Source organism: Lasioglossum baleicum, chromosome 11 (assembly GCF_051020765.1).
Source record: "Lasioglossum baleicum chromosome 11, iyLasBale1, whole genome shotgun sequence".
NCBI lineage: Eukaryota > Metazoa > Arthropoda > Insecta > Hymenoptera > Halictidae > Lasioglossum > Lasioglossum baleicum.
The window spans coordinates 1825894-1847762 of NC_134939.1; positions in this window are offsets into that span (position 1 = coordinate 1825894).

Sequence of the window (21869 nt, forward strand, 5' to 3'; positions counted from 1 at the left end):
GCCGTTGAGTACCCTCACTGAGTACCTTAGGGTACGTCTGATTCCCTCTCTTCGTCACGCGACTCGAGTAGTGGGGGTGACTGCGTCGGCCAATAGAACGCTCTAGGCGAAACTGCGTGCGAGCCTAGGCGCCCCCCCTCCAAGCCAACCAATCGGGTGCGCATTCTTGCCTACGTCACCGCATTCCTACCAGGGATCTTCTCATAAGCTCACAACAGTAATTGTAAGTTTATTTCTGCAATTTCAAATTACAATAATTGATAAGTAATTGTAATTGTAATTGAAATTACATTTTGCCCAACTCTGGACCAGAACCGTTTATAGTCATGCTGGCTCAAACCATTACAGAACCTCCTTCTCCTTTAACGGTCGATTTCAAGCATTTTGTATCAAATTCTTCACCTACTCGCCGTCTTACGTAACATCTTCCATCTAATCCGAAAGAATTGAATTGGGATTGTTGCTTTGTCCAGAGAAGATGCTCTTTAGCAACTATATCGTGTTATATAATTGCGGATCAATTTCCCTATTTATATGCTTGCCATTGTATGTATTTTATCTCCAGCGTTAGTATAACTGTTTTCATTTTGTAAAATGCAAACGAGCATTCACCAAGGAATGTCGAATGGAATAATATTCTTGGACGCGTTGTGTGTAGCAGTTACATAGTTGCATAAATAATTTTATTACAAACGAGTAATGAAACGAGAAGCATAATATAATTTATAATTGTAATCAAATATGTAGTTGATTTGAATTCAACTAAACTCTATATAATTGAACTTGTTTCTCAATTTACTGCCTGCGAAGTAAAACGATATTCACACTAATAAAATCATTCATATGAAAAACTCTCTGGTAGAGGGGATTTATCAATTTAATATCATACATCCTTCCGACTTTCGCAGACAGATGCCTTTTATACTTGGGTACGGACCCTTCATTAAATCCATGGTTTCTAAACCCTCGTTATTCTGCGCGATGAACCGTTTTAAATTCTCCCATTCATCTTGGTTGCTCCTCGTCCTCATTTTACCATGTTTTTATTTTCTTGCTATTCCTGTAAATCAGTAATGATAGCTCCCACGGGACAGTTTAGAGAAAATTCTGAATGGCTACTAATTCAATTAAAAAGAAAATTAGCAAGTGTAAAAGTACTCCTATTATTTACGCTAATTAATCAAATGTGGTCAATTGGCAATTAATCTAAAGAGGCATTAGTAACAAGGGAACAAATTCAGTTGATACAAGCTGATTCTGATGAAACTTACGTGAGATATAGTTAAATTGCATTATTTTTTTGTGCCTTCCGAATTTGTTTTCATGACTTTCTTTCTGGTAAATACGTAAATCTTATACTCTAAAGCTCAATTAACGCATAAACTCATTTTGAAATTGTGACATGCGGCGTTTTTCCTGACAACCACAGATACGTAGTTCTTCGAAAAATATTTGACACGTGTTTTTTTATATCGGCAACCATCCACTTTGAAGGGGTGAAAACAGCCCTCAAAGTGAGGGTCGAAACCATATTTTTTGAGATAACTCGGAAACCAGAGGTCGCCATATACCGTTCTCGTGTGTGTCTAAATAAATATATAATTTAATCGAAGTAAATAATTAAAATTAATTTCAAATATTCTTAACGGGTGAAATTGATTTGCGAAAGGTTGAATTTGATTTGCAAAAGAGTGAAATTAATTTACAAAAAGGTAAAATTTATTTGCAAAAGGATAAATTTGGAGTTTAAAACCTATAATAGTAGACTATTAAGTATTATATGTTCTGTTTTTTTTAAACGTACATGATATACAATGTACATCTAATATTGTACAAATGTAACAAATGTTTAAAAATAAATATTTCTCTCATACCAAGAGAGATATTATCTTTGTCCGTATTTCGTTAAATCTAAAGCGAGGCTGTATTAATCATACTTTTTGTCAAAACATTTCATTGTTTACGTAAACAGTTTTAATACATGAAGAAGCTATTTAAGTACGAATAGATAAATTATAAATTTCGACCATCATATAATACTCGTAATAGTTTTCACCATTTTTCAAAATTGTTATTGAAAATGTACATCAATATATGTATAATAATTATGTATACATATAAATACGATAAGTCTGTTTAATATTTTCAGAGGCAATTACGTAGTGTAGTTATTATACATGCGATTTGTTTCCAAAAGAGGAATTAATTTTAATAATTCGATATAACTCTGAATTTGGGAGATGATTAAATTGAAGTTTACATGCGAACTGGTTCTATATTGAGAGAAGTACTGATCGTTAGAGAGAACATTAGTCTCGCATAGCGTTTAAGCGTTTAAAGGTTTCCTTTAGGTGCTTTAGCTGGTTTGAAATGCGAAAACTAGAAAGACGATGTGATGTATACATAGTACAAGCAAGACATTGATATCTGCGTCTTAACTGCAGTAATAGCAAAGAGGGACATGAATATTCAGACAGTATTCCATGCGGAGGAAAGTAAACCATATTTATTTATTGTATAGATACAACGGGCAAAGCAATCAATTCCGTTTACGGAATGTTTACGCAATGACATGTTGAATAGCATCGTATTTTTATTTTTATTTTTATTTAGTGAGAATAAGTAATATGTAGAGTGAGCCACGAAAGTACATGAATGCATTTTAAAACAGTATAACCTTTTTATAATTGTACCAAACGACCTGATGTTTTGTAACCAATTAGAAGCATTAGTTTACTAAATGATCTGCAAAAAAGATTTTTCAAAAATTACAATTTACAAGGCTGCATGCAAAAATAAGAAAAGCATTTTTTAAAGCTTTTTTATTTGGGACCTTAATGAAAATTTAAAATATATGTTTTGTAGATCTATGTTAGTTATACACATACTGAAAATTTCATCGAAATCGATTAACATACCCAAATGGAAATAAAATTCTATTTCGGTTTTATTCATATACAGCTGTTGGAAAACATATAGGCATACAATTTATATCAATTTTCTCCTTTTTTAGGAAATTACGATCTACAAAAAAGATTTAATCACTGAAACCGGAAAATAAATCATAGGGCAAGGGGTTAATATGAATAAACTGTATTATTTCTTCGGCAACCTATTTATTAGGGTGGCTACTATTTTCGTCTTTTGAATTTCTTTTACGGTGATGACCCCTTCCGAAACCAGGTCCACGAGCACGGTAAGATCGTAAGGATCGAACCGGGGCTGTTAGGTCAGGTGAGGCCGGCGAGAGGGGGCTCAGCCGAAAATTGCCCTACTACTAATTGTAAGAGAGGAAGCAGTGGGGCAGAGTATAAATATTGTGAGTTGTCTGTGCGATTAAAAGCGATTAGAGACGTAATTGTATTCGAGAGCGGACTCCTTTTGGAAGAATATCTGTATTTCCTTTTGTATTTTCGATTTGAATTTCAAACATTGATGTTGAAACAATAAAGTAAACAGTCTGTTATTAACACAGAAAATAGGTATCTCTATTATACTATAGTATACTAAAAACGGAAAGAAATTATTACGTGGGATACGAATAATGAAAATTTGAAAGTTTCAACAATAATAAACGACGATACGTTTGAATACAAACCGTTATCTGATTTTCTCTCAACACTTTACCTACCGGAAGTTTATTAATAGGATTTTCAATAATTGTGCTGTACCAAAAGAAAGCATAGAAATTTTCTTTCACATTGCAATCTTAAATGAAACTATTAGATGACGTTATTGAGGGTGACTTGTTAGTTCACAATAAAAATTGCTGTTGCTATTGAAGGTTCCATTAAAAAGTGTTTAGCCATGTACCATAGATTTTTCTAAATTATGCCATAATCACCGATCGCTATAATGTTTTAATAATGTAACAATCCCCGTTCCTTAGAATGCTGCCTATACTATGCTGCCTGTATGTATGTAAGAAACATATGTATAAGTAATCATAATTCCAAATTTATTCGACTGAAACTATCCAGAAACAGTCAACCATTCATAGGAAATTTTATTTATAGTGGTACATTTTTATTGCGCTTGTGTCGGTATTAACCCATCTAGCAGGGAAAACTGATATATCCGCTGCGATTAGTTAATCATGCAATGGGTCAAGCGGAAATAACTGTCACGCTTGATGACTCAATTGCTATCGATTTCAACGGTATGGTCTGAATGAGCGTGAATATCAATTTTAATGGGTATATTAAAAATAAAAGTTTAGCTATAGCTCACGATCTGTGTTCTTTCAGTTCCTTGTGCTCCTCTGAGGTAAATACCATAAAGCTCAACACAGTCTTGGTACTAGAAGATGCATCGTCTTCCCTGGAAGTTTCTTCTACTGGGTTGTCCCAAAAGTTCCTTTCGGAATGTGTTCCTTTAATGTTGCTAAATATATACAAACAACGCGATAATCTTTATGTTAATGTTTTAGCAAACCAACTTTTGGGACAACCTAATATGTATTTAGCAATATTAAACGACGAATTTGCAACTGTATTCCATGCTGACACGAACTTAAAAAATTTGTTTTCCACCGGTTAAAGACAAATTGCCACTTTCAAAAAGTTGTAACATAGTATATGCAATAACATGTAAGGGTTGTAACCACGCATATATTGGACAGACATCATGACATTTAGACACACAGATTACTGAACACGAACGAAATATTGTTTTGCCTCCAACTCAACACACCGCTTTGACGAAACATTCACTTGAGTTTGACCATGCATTGGATTTTGAAAATGCCAAAATCGTAGACAGAGAACCTAATTTACAACAAAGATTACGATTAGAAACTATTCACATGATTAAACAACAAAGCGTAGATCTCAGGTACGAAACACCTAAGATTCATAAATATTACGCAGCATTACTGAACCAGTAATGTGTATATGATGAAGTTTCCTTCATATAACAAGTTCTAAGAATTGTTCTCATCCACCAAATAAACACTCGGTGTTTTAGAATCGTTGGGTCAAATATTTTGAATATCAATCTTTACCATAAGAACAAATGGTATACAAGCAAATGTGTCTGGGTTAGGAAAGGCAGTTTCTCAATTTGTATTTACCGCCAAGTATCGATTCAAAAACTTTTCGATCATCGTGTCTGATTGGCTGGTTGTCGATATACGTCGTTCCTTTCTTTTTGCACTGGTTCTCTCTTAACGTTCACATGGTTCAGTTTAGTTCGTGCCAGCATGGAATACAGTTGCAAATTTAAATACTTATAAACAATTTACACATAGCAAGTACGGTGAAAAATTATGTTGTGGTTATTATTGATCTTGTGAAACACTCTGTACAATATTCAGTATTTTTCAGACACAAAATTGTCTTGGAGATGATCCATACTTGGATCGAAACGTTGAGAAAAATATTTATCTTGTAATGGTTGTAACCAACTATACATAGGACAAACGTCTAGACTTCAAAACTCGGGTCAGAGAACATAGACATAACATATTTTTACCTCCAGCACAACACACTGCATTGACGAGACATTCAAGAGTTTGACCATGCTTTTGGTTTCGAAAATGTAAAAATAGTAGAAAAAGAAGCCAATTTACACCAAAGGATTTTATTAGAAACAATTCACATGATTAAACATCAGAGCGTAAATCTTAGGTATGAAACACGTGAGATACATGAATGTTACGCAACATTACTGAACCAGTAATTTTATGATGAATTTTTCTAACAAATAAGATCTGTTAAAGGTTTAAAATACATCAAAAGTATAGATTGAATGTCAATTAATAAATTACCACAACTTCGTATGGTATACAAACAGTAGAAACTTGTTGCTTGGATTTTTCACGGGTCATATTTACCGCCAAATATCGATTGGCCAATGGGTCGATCGATGTTTTCCGATTCATAGCCTCTTCAAATTTTAACGTTTGTCCTCAGTTCGTATATCACAGGCATGGAATCAACATGTGTTATAAAGTTGTAAAGAGTTTTTCTTAGAACATTTGGTTTTTGTGCGGAACGCAACATAAATTACACTTTATATTAATTTTAATAATGTTTACAGATGCAATTATATGAAAATTTTTCTTGAAAATGGTCTAAATAGTTGACCGAAACGTTGAAAATTTTGTGGTAATTTGCACAATTGCTTAAGTAGTAGCATCAGATCGAACCAGTACATTAATATAAGTTGTTGAGAAAAATCTTTTAAATTGCAAAATTGCTTTGTTTTGAGTTTGGATCGAACCTGTGCGCCGATAACAAACTAATTTCTATTAATTCGTTACGATCGACAAAACGGAATATTTACTAAGAAGTGTGTTTATATACGTTTGTGACACTACAAATACCATGTACTAAATACAACATCACAACTTTGGTTTTTGCGAAATATGCTGTAAATACAATGTAGAATCTCATATGTGTGGAGTGTATACTCATTTTTGACTCTCACTGTAGGTGTTTCGGAAGAGACATTTTTCAAAGGATTCACATACCGTCACGGTTCGATCTAAGAACAACCTGCGGGTACTGTTTCTTAGATCGTGTAGTTCTACTATTTTTTATGACCACGCCGAACGTAAAGGAGGACAGTGCGTGTCAACACGAAACTTTGCGCAGATTTTGTTTATTAATTGGAACAATCCTGTGGGGTGCCCCAACAAAATTTTGAAAAAATTTTCTTCAACAGTAAACAAAAGCCACTGTAGTATGGACGCTTACCAGAGCCCCAACACAGAATTGTTGTACACAAAAATCAAAGCCTTCGTGAGCAAACAGAGGCTTGCGCTGTGATTTTATTGTAACTATAAATCGATATAGAATAGACCATTATAATTTAAATGTTTCACTTGCATGCATGTAAAAGGTTGAAGGCACCAAACGTAAATGTAATAACGAAATTAAAATTATTGTATAAAACATATTGTGTGGCAATGCAATTTTTACAATGAATAACGCGAGAAGTTAATTGAACATCTACAACAAGATGAAATGCAGCAACCTAATATTATTGCTTGTCTTTATATTTATAATTTCCTGGAAAGCTGTAATGTAGAAATTTAATGTATATTTAATGTGTAATTGTAAAGATCAAACCCAGTGTATAGCTCAAATATAAATCTCATAAGAAATGCTCTGTACTAAAGATATATGTAAAAGAAATATTTTAATGGTTGGTTTTACAAGTCATATTTTTATTGACCTGATTAATATTGACGGATTAGTAAAACTATAATCGTTGTTAACATTGCAGACATTAAAACCGCAATATTGTTACGTTATATTTTCATCTTAAATTAATACAATATCTAAGGATCAGTTCTTAGAACAGTTGACACATTGGTTTGATTCTAATATTTGGAGAAACATGGAAAGGAAGAAGACAGTTTGGTTTTTCATATCGGTTATTTTATCGTTTCTCTTCAGTATTTGATAAAACAATTGATACAATTTTTTTATCAACAGTATTTTTTTATTTGCTCGATCGATATTTGTGTTTCCATTGTATTTATTACTAAAGGTATTTCGGTAAAAGTTATTTCGACCCTCTTTTCGCACGAAGTCTGAGTTTGCACGATTGAATATTTTTAAGTTCTCTTGCGATGTGTATAATATAAAAATAATTGTTTTAAGGTTGTTCAAAATCAAAATTATTGACTTACAAGTAGAAATCTATTATGTTTGTTCGAAAACAAACAATTTACCTGCTAATGAAAGAAAGTATATTCTCTTACTTTTTTAGCGATCACGATGCGCGATACTATTTTCAATCCCTTTTTTATGGAAGTCTTAGAACTCAATTCGAGGGTATCGACTTTAACGAGTTAAGGGTGAAAGTTTTTTTTAAGGCTTGGCGTGTTACGTTCTTTTATGAGTCGAAATAAGAAAAGAGTCAAAGTGTTCTTGCGAAAGAGTACTAAAAGCGAGACTTTCAGAAACGAGCAACACCAATCGTCGATTCAGCAAAGAAACCTTAGAATTGTTTTCTTATGATTATTCTGAAAAATCTTACCGTTTATAGAAAAAAATGATCACACTGATATGAAAATATTTTCTAAATCTAATTCTCTGAAACTAAAATTATTCTAGTTTTTCTTTAACTATTGCCCGATACAAAATATAATATACATATGCATATGTATCTAAGTTCATACAATTTTTAACAAGCTAACATTAAAAAAGATCGACGTTGACATTACAATATCGGACATTTTTGATCTTTAATGTTGGTAATAATTTATTTTGCATGACCATGCTTTTGTGATAGTTTTTGTTGCACGTTCCCTATGTTCAAGTGTCTTAATTTGATATCAAACTTTTTATTCCATTTCTTGCTCTATACAATATGTATGAAATTTCAAATGTGTATGTAGAACGCTGTAATTTTTTTCCATCACATGGAGAATTTTTCCAGACATGGAGACGAATTCAACGGACTCCATTGACGTGGTTGAAATGTGTATGCAATCATTTATTTTTCGTGTACAGAAGTGCATAGAAATTGGCAATCAGCATTTTTAATACCTACAGTAAAACCAAGTGAATTCGAAATTTAAGATTATGGATATCACATGTCAACCGGTTTATATTACCGGTATACAGGGAGGTCCGTTTAAATAAGAACACCTAAATATCTCTTCAGGTTATTGTGATGCAAAAAATATTTGTTACGTAATGTGCATGATGTCAATGGACTAAATATCTGGCACGAATATTTTTTTCCGAAGATCATTTTTATATCTATGATACATTTTTGTTTTATTGCATCGGGTAACTGATCGAAAAATACATTCAGATACGTATAATAACATGACCTTGAAATGATCCTGATCTTCGAAAATAAAGTTTTACCTTCAGATCCAGCTCAAGGTCATGTTATTATACATATCTGAATGTATTTTTCGATCAGTTACCCGATGCAATAAAATAAAAATGTAGTTATGCATAAAAATACATCGATGACCTTGATAACTCCGAAAAAAATGACCTTTGGAAAAAAATATTCTTGCCAGATATTTGGTCCATTGATGATATGCACATTACGTAACAAATATTTTTTGCATCACAATAACCTGAAGAGATATTTAGGTGTCCTGTTTTAGACGAAACACTGTACATTTAGCTCTTTCGACTAATGAGTTTGCCGACCACTGGCCCAACTAATTATAAGTATAACTGTTACTGACCCTCAATTTTAGAGATCTAACGTGAAAATATTTTCAATTCTCAGTATTGCATTGACTATTTTTTTCATCAAATTGGTTAGCATGAATACGTAAACATACGTAAACAGTACCTGCATCAATCTCGTATTATGAGTCACGGACATATTTGATGTTAAAAAGCATTAAGGTGGAGTGGGGTAAATGCGCCCTAGTTTTTGCAAAGTTGGACTTTAAACTGATGTATTTTCAGACTGGCATGTAAAAACTTAACGCTCTTGGTATCAAACTCTTGCCACAGTTATTACTGATGAATTAGTATTAATGTAGGATTCTAGTTTTGCTTGAAAATTATCATTTTGACAGCATATTGTACGAAGTGTCAACTACTATGCACTTGCCCCGAAAATAGGGCAAGAGCGTCTCTGAGAGTTAAAAATGCTTTCAAACCTTGTTTCAAGTGATACGGGGCAAGAAAAGAATGATTAACAAGTCTGCTATAAAATGCTTCTTATTGCATTAAATTATATTGTTTAGTTTTATAGTTACCCATATAGTGCGCACTTACCCCACCGTGATAGTACGCACTTGCCCCGTGTAGTAATATTTACGGGGCAAGATCATCTCATCTTAGTGTTTTTCTCAATAAATTTGAAAAAATACAATAAAAACGGTTTATTTAATGTAAACCTACATCAATATTTATTGTACTTACCTAAAATAACAACACAGAATATATTAATGACTTGTAAACTATTGCATGTTCAGGGTAACCTCAAAGTTGTACGTGTACCTCGCACGTGACTATTTGGCATTGGTTTATTTTAGCGAGGAGAACACCTTTATTCTTGGGCGACATCTATGTCGAATAGTTCATACTAACTTATACTACAGTAATAAATCCAAGCTAGAGAAATTTCGTTCATATTATAATAAATTGCCCCGTTGACGCACTTACTCCACTCCACCTTAATAGATACAAATCAAATGATAATTGAACAAATTTTGGAAACAATGCAATAGTTACGTTGAATTCAGTAGATTTTTTAAATAAACGAATATTCAGAGCTAACCCATACCTAGCATAGATTGAAGCGAAACCAAAGTAAATTAGACGCAATCCACACATTCGCAATACTGCAAATTCCATGTTTCGGTTTCCACAATTTCATTACCGCGTCCGATTTGAACGAAACTTTCTTCAACTCATAAAACGTATGTCCAGGTCTGAGCTAGAGCTAAGCTACAGCTGAATTCAGCAGATATTAGAGGTGTGCGAGAACCCGCAAATGGATCTCGATGGTTGAGGCGGGTCGGGAAGACATCGAGACGAGATGAGTCGGGTTCTCGAAAATTTCGGGATTCTCGATTATGTTGAGATTCTCGAAAATAACGGGATTCCTGAAATTATTGAGATTCTCGAAAGTATCGAGATTAAAAAAAGAAGATCCAATTAATAAATTTTGTAATGTGGCTTTCGGAAACGCCTCAAGTATCGGAAATCTCATACCACGATTGCTTTTAAAGCGAGTCTTACAACGGTAATCGAATACCGAAAACCCCGAAATTTTCGAGAATCTCGATAATTTCAAGAATCCCGTTAATTTCGAGAATCTCGAGACCTTCGAGAATCTCGACATAATCGAGAATCCCGAAATTTTTTATAATCCGTCTCGACATTTCGACTCGACATTTTCGGGATCTCACACACTTCTAAGTAGATACACTCCGCGACAAAAAAATAGCACATTAAACAGATAAATGGTTTTTCAGCTTTTCAAGTAGTATACTACATTGTTTGTGACCTGGATACTGGGTAATAAGGATAAAACATTATTTCAATATGTTTCTATGCATTTATTACGAAAGAAAACAATTTCATTGGAAAATATGTAATGTTAAACGAAAAATCGGTGCGTTAAAAAGATAGCATACATTTCTTAAAATAGATAAAAAATAAAGCACGTTCTAAACCAGCAGCGTGTACAAATCAGTTTTTCAATGCTCAATTTACATAACTAAAGTTATTATAGCAAACGCAAATTTTTTCCTTTGAAAAGGTTCAAAACAGAACCGAAACGTTAGGAAAGAAGAAAAACTTATTGCAAAATTGCTAGATTTACTAAGTATTAAATAGTTAACATTTACGATCGATAATCGGGATTATTTTATAAAAAATAAAGTAAGATGTATAAAAAAATAATGTCTCAACATTTTGTAACTCCGCCGTTTGTTTGTGTAACTTGGAATAAACGTTTTGGTATAGATTTATATAATTATTTAACCGCGTTTTAGCTTAACGATACCCAGTTTCGTTCGTTACAAGTTTTTAATTCGTCGAGGGTTCGAAATCGACTCCCGTCGGCATATACCGACTTGGCTAAATGGGCGCAGCAATTTTCTATAACATTTAAATCTGGAGACCTGGCTCTCTCTCTCTCTCTCTCTCTCTCTCTGGCCACTCCAAAATTTAAATATTTTCGCGTGTAAAATATTCTTTTACAATCTTCGCGGTATGAAGTCATGAAGTCTTGCCTTATCTTTCTGATAAATAAAGTTTGTGCCCGCAATTTTTACAGCATGTCTCTTCAATTGTTCGTAGATTAAACTAATGTACTGTGCACTATTCATTTTTCCACTTATAAATTTAATTTCCGTGTTTCCATAGTACCCAATTCTCGCCCACACCATTACTCCACCACCACCGAATTGTCGACTGCATAAATTTATTGTTCTTAACGCAAATCGTAGAAATAACAACGGTAGCCATCCGGTCCATCTAACCTTAATCTCTTTTCATCACTAAATGTTGGAGATTTTAAATCAAACAACCCAGAGATCATTTAACGAACAATATTAATTACGAACACAATTGTAATAGAAGAAACATAATACAAAAGTACATCTGAACAGAACTGTGTTAAATAGAAGAGTGGGAATACGCTGGCTTGATAAATCGATATTTTGTGTCGCAAAGGAACGATTCTCTATTATTTTTATAAACAACTTGAATCTATATACTGAGTGATTAAACCCAAATGGAGCAAATCTATCTACACTAAACATAACTTTTCGCCATTTTTTCTTCCAATGAACATACTTCTCAGAAAATTGTAATCGAGCTTCTTTATGTTGCTTAGTTAGCGGTAGTTTACGCATTAATTTTTGACGTTTTATGTATTTACATTCTTTTATAATACGTTGTACATTACGTATTTTAGTATTCACTCCAGCTTCTGCTGCAATTTATCTTGCAGTAACAGCAGAATTTAATGCAGTTCTTAAAATTGCACGCCGTTGGTGATCAGTTGTCACCTTTGGACGATCTGCGCTCTTTTTTTCCATATCCGTCTACATTTTTTAAGGAATTGTAAATAACTTTGCGACTACGATTCAACAGTTTAGCAATTTTTGCAATGGAACAATTTTTTTACGCAAATTTTGAATTGTTAATATTTCTGGACCAGTCAATCTTTTACCGCGACCTATTGTTGAAAAGTTCACAACATTTCAATTCTAGAACCCGCACAGTATTAAATACTTGCCGACCTGAACACTTTGACGTCTTGACACTAACTGGAAACATACATATTTTATTTTGTGCTATCTTTTTGTCGCAGCAGTCTGCACCAGTCAGCACTGTTTACGTTTCCGACTTAAGGGAGTAGACTCCTTTTTCCAGGATTGGAAGTGTGCGGGATTCGCGTTTTCATTTCTCGATAATACAAAAAATGGGGTTTCTCTGTAGTCAAAAACGCTAGATAAAAGATCAATTTAGGGCGCTATCGCCCTCAAAAGTCCCATTTTTTTGTTTACAAGGCGTAATTTGTACTATTCGGCAGCGTGTAATTATGAAAATGGCTGCTCTTTACTTTACTGGATTCAAAATTTGTGCCTTTCTCCTATAAATTATGATGTATTTGGTATGTAATCCAGTAGATTCATATCCGGGGCGGCTGCAGATCGAAGTTTCGATGCTGTAGGATCAATGGTTCAGGAGCTATGCTTGCTTAAAGTTGAGAAATCTGCAGTGTTTTTGACAGGCAAGGGCGCCGCCATACAGTGCCGTAACGAGGGCGTGGCGAAAGAGGCGCCCGCCACGGGCGCAACACGGTTTAGGGCGCAAAACAAAGAATACCGACTCGGTTGAGGGTCGCTTGGACGCTTTTCAAATCTTGCAAAAAAATTACGAACTCTAATTACAAAACACGTATCCAAATCTAGACATAGAATTAAGGATTTTCATAACAATGCCTGTAACAACAGCTTCCTGCAAACGTTCATTTAGCAAATTAAAAATTGTAAAATCTTACCTTCGTTCTTCTATTGGACAAGAGCGATTAAAAAATATGCCTATAATATCAATTGAAAAAGATGGTGCCATAACATTAAATTATGACGATATAATAGATATGTTTGCAAATGAAAAAACGAGAAAAATTACTTTATAAAATATGCTGAACTGTTTTATGTTTTTATTATATTATTTTAACGTATACCTATGTTTTGTATTTCTTTTATTTTGTCGTCATTGAATATGAATAAAAATTTGTTCTTATTTAGGTTATAGATTATTTATTCATACAAATACCTTGACAAATATAATACATGATTGTATATGTATACAGGCAACTCATTTTGATGAGGTTAATAGTATTTAATATATTGCATTTAGTAAAATTTAACTTGTTACATTAAAATTTTTAATTTTTTTGTTATTATTGGGTTACGGGGAGGCGCAAGTTAGACACTTGCCACAGGCGCTTCAAACCCTTGTTACGGCTCTGCCGCCATATTCCAGCAAGAACCGGCGACCAGTGGGCGAGAAACCGATCTTTTTGAACAAGAATCTGGTGACAACTCAGCTTTTCATCGATTCAATTGGAATTTTTTTAAAAATGTTCGTGAAGGACTATACTTTGATGACGTGCTTCGCGAATATCGTCAACTGTCTCAATCAAGAATTCTTATCTACAACGCTACAAAATTAAAGGCGGCAAGGAAGAAAAAATGCAAAATTCTTTGAAAGAGCTATCAATCACAATTGATGTTGTCAAACAGAGAGCTTGTACATCAAATACTGGGAACATGGCCCGAACTTTCTTTTGAAAAGCCGAATCGGTTGCTGCTGTGACTGGATTAAACACGGTTATTATCACAAGATTGCATAACATTCTTCAGGTCATTACATGTGACAAGAAAGCTGATTCTGTGAAATTTAAAGAATATTGTTCGGAGATGGCTAAATTGTGCATTAAAATTTATCCATGGTATAAACTACCTCCATCAGTTCATAAGGTACTGCAACATGGAAGTGAAGTACTTGCTACATTTGAACTGCCAATTGGTTTGTATTCCGAAGAGCCACAATAGGCAAATAATAATTGCGGTGTTGCCGCAAAAAGACAAATATAGATATTATACGGCATATGTTATTATCATCCGATCCACTTATAAGCTCTCTAAGAATAAAGGATGGCAAGCACAAAGAAGTTTTTTCTCAAGAAGCGAAAACGCTGCTGTTGGATCAATAAATTAATGGTAAGTCTCATAAGTGTCGAATGTAATTCTATTCAATTGGTAATTTTCAGGGCCAGATTTACAGTTTAAAATTTTGCGGTTTAGGGTTTAGGGTTAAGAAGTGTCGGCAACTCAGCTGAGACATGCAGAAATTTATGGTATGGGCGGATGTGTGTGTGTGTGAAGTATCGGAGTTATTGGGCTTTGTAGGTAAGGATTCTTGATTGTGACAGTTAACGATTTTCGCGCAGCACGTCATCAAAGTATAGTCTTTCACGAACATTTTTAAAAAAATTCCAATTGAATCGATGAAAAACTGAGTTGTCGGCAGATTTTTTTCCAAAAAGATCGGTTTCTGGCCCACTGTGCGGCGGTCCTGCTCGGTAAGCGGCTCGCGGTCGTCACTGCAGACTGTAGGCCAATATGGCGGCACCCTTACCTATCAAAAACACTGAAAAAGAGACAACTTTAAGCAAGCATAGCTACTGAACCATTGATCCTACAGGATCGAAACTTCGATCTGCAGCCGCCCCGGGTACAAATCTACTGGATTACATACCAAGTACATCAGAATTTATCGGAGAAAGGCACAAATTTTGAGTAGGTATGCAGCAGTTTACCCATAAAAATAGATACATGCGCAGTTGTATGCTTCCGAATAATGCAAATTACGCTGTAGTTCAACTATATTTACGAAAATTTACAAAATTGGATAGTGTGCTATCTTTTTGTCGCGGAGTGTATTCACATGGCATATGCATAGAAACCTCCTCCTGTAACACGGTTACTTCGTTCCGTGTTGTATCGATACCGTACAAAGTGAAACTTGGAAGTACTACAAATCAGGGAAATGCAGAGAGTTGTTAGAGGGTTGTCTAAGTTTACTAAGTTTATTAAGGAAAATATGTTACAAGCATATCGTATCATAATAGGATTATTCCAATTGTTGCACCGTGTTTTCAGAGTATCGTGTCATAAGTGGCTTGAATGTAGATATCTATGTACAGTCAACGGCAATATTAAGTGGCCATTTTAAAAACCGCACAACTTTCTAAAAGTTGGTCCAAAGGACTTGAATTTTTTAAAGATGTCAGACCGGTTAGTTCGCTAGAGAAGAAGTAAACAAAAATCTATTAAGACTGCAATTGGTAGGAATCATACAAAATTTTAAAAATGATGTTACGTCGCATTTTTTAAATTATCGTTACAGACTCGGATAAAAAAGTTGACAAAACATAATTTTTTAAATTTTGTATGATTCCTACCAATTGCAATCTTAATAAATTTTTGTTTACTTATTCTCTAGCGAACTAGCCGGTCTAACATCTTAAAAAAATTCAAGTCCTCTGGACCAATTTTTAAAAAGTTATGCGATTTTTAAGGGTGTCCACTTAGTATTGCCGCTGACTGTATACAGAGTGTTCGCGGGAAATTGGGCCAGCGTTTTTCGTATTAAACAGTAAGTGTTTCAGAAAACTGGAAAAGGAAGAACTTACAGTATATCTCACTGACAACGGGATAGTCCATGTCAAGTTATTATATTTACATTATTTTTCGAGAAACGAAGGTAACCTCCGGCTTTTTACAAGGAATGCTGTATGTATATTTTGTATGTATATGCTGTATGGTATGTGTAGTATGTATAATGACCAGACTGTGGATCTGTATGCATGTATGTATAGGAAAATCGAGTAGATGAACTTGAAAATTGTTGTAAATTTTAAAAAATTGAAGATGTGTATTAAAATCATTAAGGAAAGAAATAACATTCAATTTAGTTTCTACTTCTTGCAATCGATGCAAGCAATTTTTATTTTGTATAAAGAATCCGCAGTGTAATGATGACTTTGAAGGTCATAAATACAAGAAATATATGTAGATCGAACATACTTTTGTTCAAAACATGTTAATTCTTTCTCTTTCGTTTGTTTGAAATACTTACTGTTTAACGAGAAAAACTGTGATCCAATTTACCTCGATCATCCTGTGTATGAGTAAAGTTACTCAGGGGAATAAGCCTTGTCAACATATTCTAACATCGTTGAAATCGATAGAACGTAGACAATAAATTTTATTATTACCGTAGTAGTATTACCATGAAATAAATTATCGAAAGAACAATTTGAAACCTATAGGAACCGTTGTATTGTAGTTATTTTTGTGTACACGGTAAAAAAGCAATACCACGCTGAGTAAATTATCCAATATAATTCAAATATGCAAGCTGTAGACTTTTATTACTTCGATATTAAATCAGGAAAGCGCAACTAGAATTTTCTTTCAATTGAAGCATGGATTATTTTTTCATATAAATCGAGTTTCCTGATATTCTGCATATGAGAGTACTGTAATCCCGAGAAAATGTCGATCATACTGCTGTCGAAAATTTCAATTTCTAAACCTCCCCTTTTTAGCAATCGCCTGACCATCGACCCGTTGAACAACTCCGCTTGGCCTGCAGAATTTCAAAGCGGTGCCGCACAGCATACATATGTATATGTAGATATGTCATTTACTAGTTCAATGTAGATATTTTCTTCTTGCGATAATGTACGTTCCTAATCTCTTTTGCGCGTACAGTATTCAGCGTGAACTTCTATCCCTGTGCACTTCTCACAGGCTCATCTAACTCATTGTGACTTAATTGGGAATAGTAGATGCCTGATGAAACTGATAGTAACATAGTCGGTAACGTATAAATTATCACTGTCCAACACCAAATTTGTTCCACAACTACTGTTGGGTGGTTTTTTTGAGTTTTTCGCGCTGATTCCGAAACATGACTTTGAAAAAAACATATTTTTCAATTTTAAACAAATGTTGTGGTGCTATTATAAAAGATATTGAATTGTTCTTTATAGCAAAAGATTCTGTAGACTTTCCCGAATACAGTGATATCCAATATTAATACATTATGATTGTATAAACATGTTTAAACAATTACTAAAGGCGGAGAGACAACACCTTCGCACTAATTTTTGAGGATATTTTTCAATTCATCTGAAAAAATAAGGGTCCAGCGGAAAATTGAACTATATTACTCGATAGAGCAGACTTTTATCTTGAGAAACCACCCTGTTAAGTTTGGAACGTCGACGTTTTTTTCGAACCAGAAAGCAAAATATCTTACGGCGCGCCGTATCCCGTGGAACACCCGTTCTAGCGGTAAGCGCTACTGGCGGCAACTCATGTCGGGCAAAGATATTTTGCTTTCTGGTTCGAAAAAAACGTCGACGTTCCAAACTTAACAGGGTGGTTTCTCAAGATAAAAGTCTGCTCTATCGAGTGATATAGTTCAATTTTCCGCTGGACCCTTATTTTTTCAGATGAATTGAAAAATATCCTCAAAAATTAGTGCGAAGGTGTTGTCTCTCCGCCTTTAGTAATTGTTTAAACATGTTTATACAATCATAATGTATTAATATTGGATATCACTGTATTCGGGAAAGTCTACAGAATCTTTTGCTATAAAGAACAATTCAATATCTTTTATAATAACACCACAATATTTCTTTAAAGTTGAAAAATATGTTTTTTTTTCAAAGCCATATTCCTCAAAAACTGTGCGTATAGGAGAAAAATTAAGGACAGATTCGGAATCAGCGCAAAAAACTCTATAAGAAGGACCCAACAGTAATTAGGGAATATAAAAAAAGGTGAAATTTGTTGGACAGTCTTTATTATACAAGGGGACAGATAGTATTCGTATAATGATTAGCTTCAATAAAAAGGTTATTTCATATTTCCGTTATTTTTCTTCAAACAATAATGTTATAATAAATTCTACAGAAATAATGAAACATTTGTACGTTCTGTAACAACGTTAATACAAATTTCGAAATTGCTAGAAATATGCAGATACACAATATGCGCATCTTAATGAGAACTAAAAATTGTCTGCGTCGGTTGCAAAAAATAGAATCGAAATTGAATGTTATTTCTTCCCTTAATAATTTTAATAGATGAGAAATCGTAGATTACCATTTTCAAATTTTTTTAATTTTGAATATCATCTACTCAAGTTTGCTATAAATGCATAAAGATCCATACATTCATCAGCTGTTACAACAGATATTGGATTTATTCTTACAAGGGAACATATTCAGATGCGAAATTCGGATTTTGATAAAACTTTGGGAGTTTATAGTTCTTTGAAAAATATTTGACACGTATTTTTTTTATCGGCAACCATCCACTTTGAAGGGGTGAAAACAGCCCTCAAAGTTGGGGGTCAAAACCATACTTTTTGAGATATCTCGGAAACCAGAGGTCGAAAAAATTTGAATTTTTTTTTTAATTGTGTGTTTTTCAATGGACAATGTAGTCGCGCAAGAAAATTTTAACAAAAATTTTTTGTTTAAACAATATATTAAAAATTTGATTTCTTTTTGTAGTTTCTCTTATTTATTGTTAGTTAATTTTAATGTAAACTTGGGTGCGTGATCTTTGATCCAAAATAGGGGATACATGTTTCAGGATTTTCTTTTTTTTTGCCATTTAACAATAATTGTGCATAATGGAATATAGTCTTGCACCTGGCGTGTGGGGGAATTCTGGCTTGTTTTATCGAAATATAAGCATTTAGTATAAACGTATATAGTATTTTAAACAATACCACTGGATTACATGTCGTTTATTGTTTTATCAGCAGCTAAAGAAGGTGGCGCAGGTACCAGCGTGACGCGGTGCTAATTACCGCGGCGGAGTAAGGGTACCGACTGGTATATATAGCCAATTCTCCTGCAAATTTCTCCGGTTGTTGGGTGTTTCCTTGTTATTATTGCTGTGATATGTTTCCATCAAAATGTTTATAATGTTCATCAGATTGACCTTCATGTTTGTAAAAACGAATCTAAAAATAAACAATCAGTAAAAGTAAATTATTTGAAGGATCCACAGTGTATTTGAAAAGGCTCCAGGTATATTTTGACCGAAAGCCCAACGACCGCAGAAATTCGCAGACGAATTGGCTATACATACAAGTCGGTACCCTTACTCCGCCGCGGTAATTAGCACCAGGTCACGCTGGTACCTGCGCCACCTTCTTTAGCTGCTGATAAAACAATAAACGACATGTAATCCAGTGGTATTGTTTAAAATACTATATACGTTTATACTAAATGCTTATATTTCGATAAAACAAGCCAGAATTCCCCCACACGCCAGGTGCAAGACTATATTCCATTATGCATAATTATTGTTAAATGGCAAAAAAAAAGAAAATCCTGAAACACGTATCCCCTATTTTGGATCAAAGATCACGCACCCAAGTTTACATTAAAATTAACTAACAATAAATAAGAGAAACTACAAAAAGAAATCAAATTTTTAATATATTGTTTAAACAAAAAATTTTTGTTAAAATTTTCTTGCGCGACTACATTGCCCATTGAAAAACACACAATTTAAAAAAAAATTCAAATTTTTTCGACCTCTGGTTTCCGAGATATCTCAAAAAGTATGGTTTTGACCCCCAACTTTGAGGGCTGTTTTCACCCCTTCAAAGTGGATGGTTGCCGATAAAAAAAATACGTGTAAAATATTTTTCAAAGAACTATAAACTCCCAAAGTTTTATCAAAATCCGAATTTCGCATCTGAATATGTTCCCTTGTTAGACTAAATAATCGCTATAACGATATAGTATTTCAAATATGGTATTGTTTAGAGAGTTTTTCATATCACTTCACTTTTCTAATATTTCCTTCTTAATATCCTTTTTTGAAGATACATATCTGATGGTATCTTGAAACTTTTGTGTAATTCCCAGTTAGTTTGGCTTGTTATACTACACTCTCACAATCAGTCTGCTGTGTTGTAAGAATTGCGTTTCCGTTCATTATTTCGCATGAAAATAAAATTATTTTATAATGAAATTTTATGTACGTATTCTGTGTATCATACCATCAACTAAATTGGGAGTTCCGACCTCGCTTTTAAACCAGAGATTGGAACGGTTCTGAAAATAACTGTTTCAAACGTTTATACAGGGTGAGTCTCGTAACGGGACGACCTCAAATAACTTGTAAGTTATTTGTTGTACAAAACAAATGTTCAAATAAATGTTGCATGGATCCTAGGGGGGCATACAGGGGGGCATTACATCAATTTTTTATCAAAATCTGAAGGTCAAGTTCAGTTTTTTAAATAGAATACCGAATATTTTTTATTGAACTCAGACGAAGCACAAAATTCTGCGTAAAAAAGTATTGACCTTCATTTATCATAAATCTAATAGTTAAAGAGACATTATCGATATAAATTCCCGTATGTACAGTGAGAGTCAAAAATGAATATACACCCCATACATATGAGATTCTACATTATTATATTTACAGCATATTTCGCAAAAACCAAAGTTGTGATGTTGTGGTACATGGCATTTCTAGTGTCACAATCGTATTCAGGGTGGACGATTCATCTGAAGACATTGAAATATTTCGAGAACTATGCATCGGATCAAAAAAGGTGGGTAATGAAAGTTGTTCGTCTCGAAAGGGAACATCCAATGTTAAAAACCTCGAACCAACACCGCCACCCCCTGGGGGTGAGGGTGGGGGATGATAAAAAACTTAAATGGGAATCCCTATTTTTGTTGCAGATTTGGATTATCCAGAAAAAAGTATCCCCATTTGACCTACGAGTTTTTGCATTTTGGTTCACAGATGGCGCTGTAATCGACAAAAATCAAAATGGATAAAAAATCGTTGAAAATGGGGGTTACCTCGAGAAATACACATCAGATCAGAAAAATAAAAGTAGACGCGTTTTTTAAAAATTTTTTAAAATTTTTAAAAATGCTATTCAATAACACCATAATTGACCCTCCACCCCCACCTCCCTAACAGGCTCCACAAAAATTCTTACTCGCCTACCCACTCCACAGACGCGGCAACGCCGCAAGAGCCAAGAAGCTCGAGCTGATCTCAGCATAATCTGATCTCGGCTCGAGTATATCGGTGTGAACCACTACTAATTCAATTTCAAAATTTTTTTATTTCTCATTATTTGTTTATGGAACTTTCACCAACTTATTTCTGACATTTTTCTTATTAGAACGACACTAAACACGATATAATTTCAATTGTATTTAGTGGTTTAATTGAGAATATGGAGTACCTAAAGTTATGCTTCACATGTAGAGTAAATATGGGCCAAATTGTATTCTTTTTTGTGTCATTTTAATTAGAAAAATGCCACAAATAAGTTGGT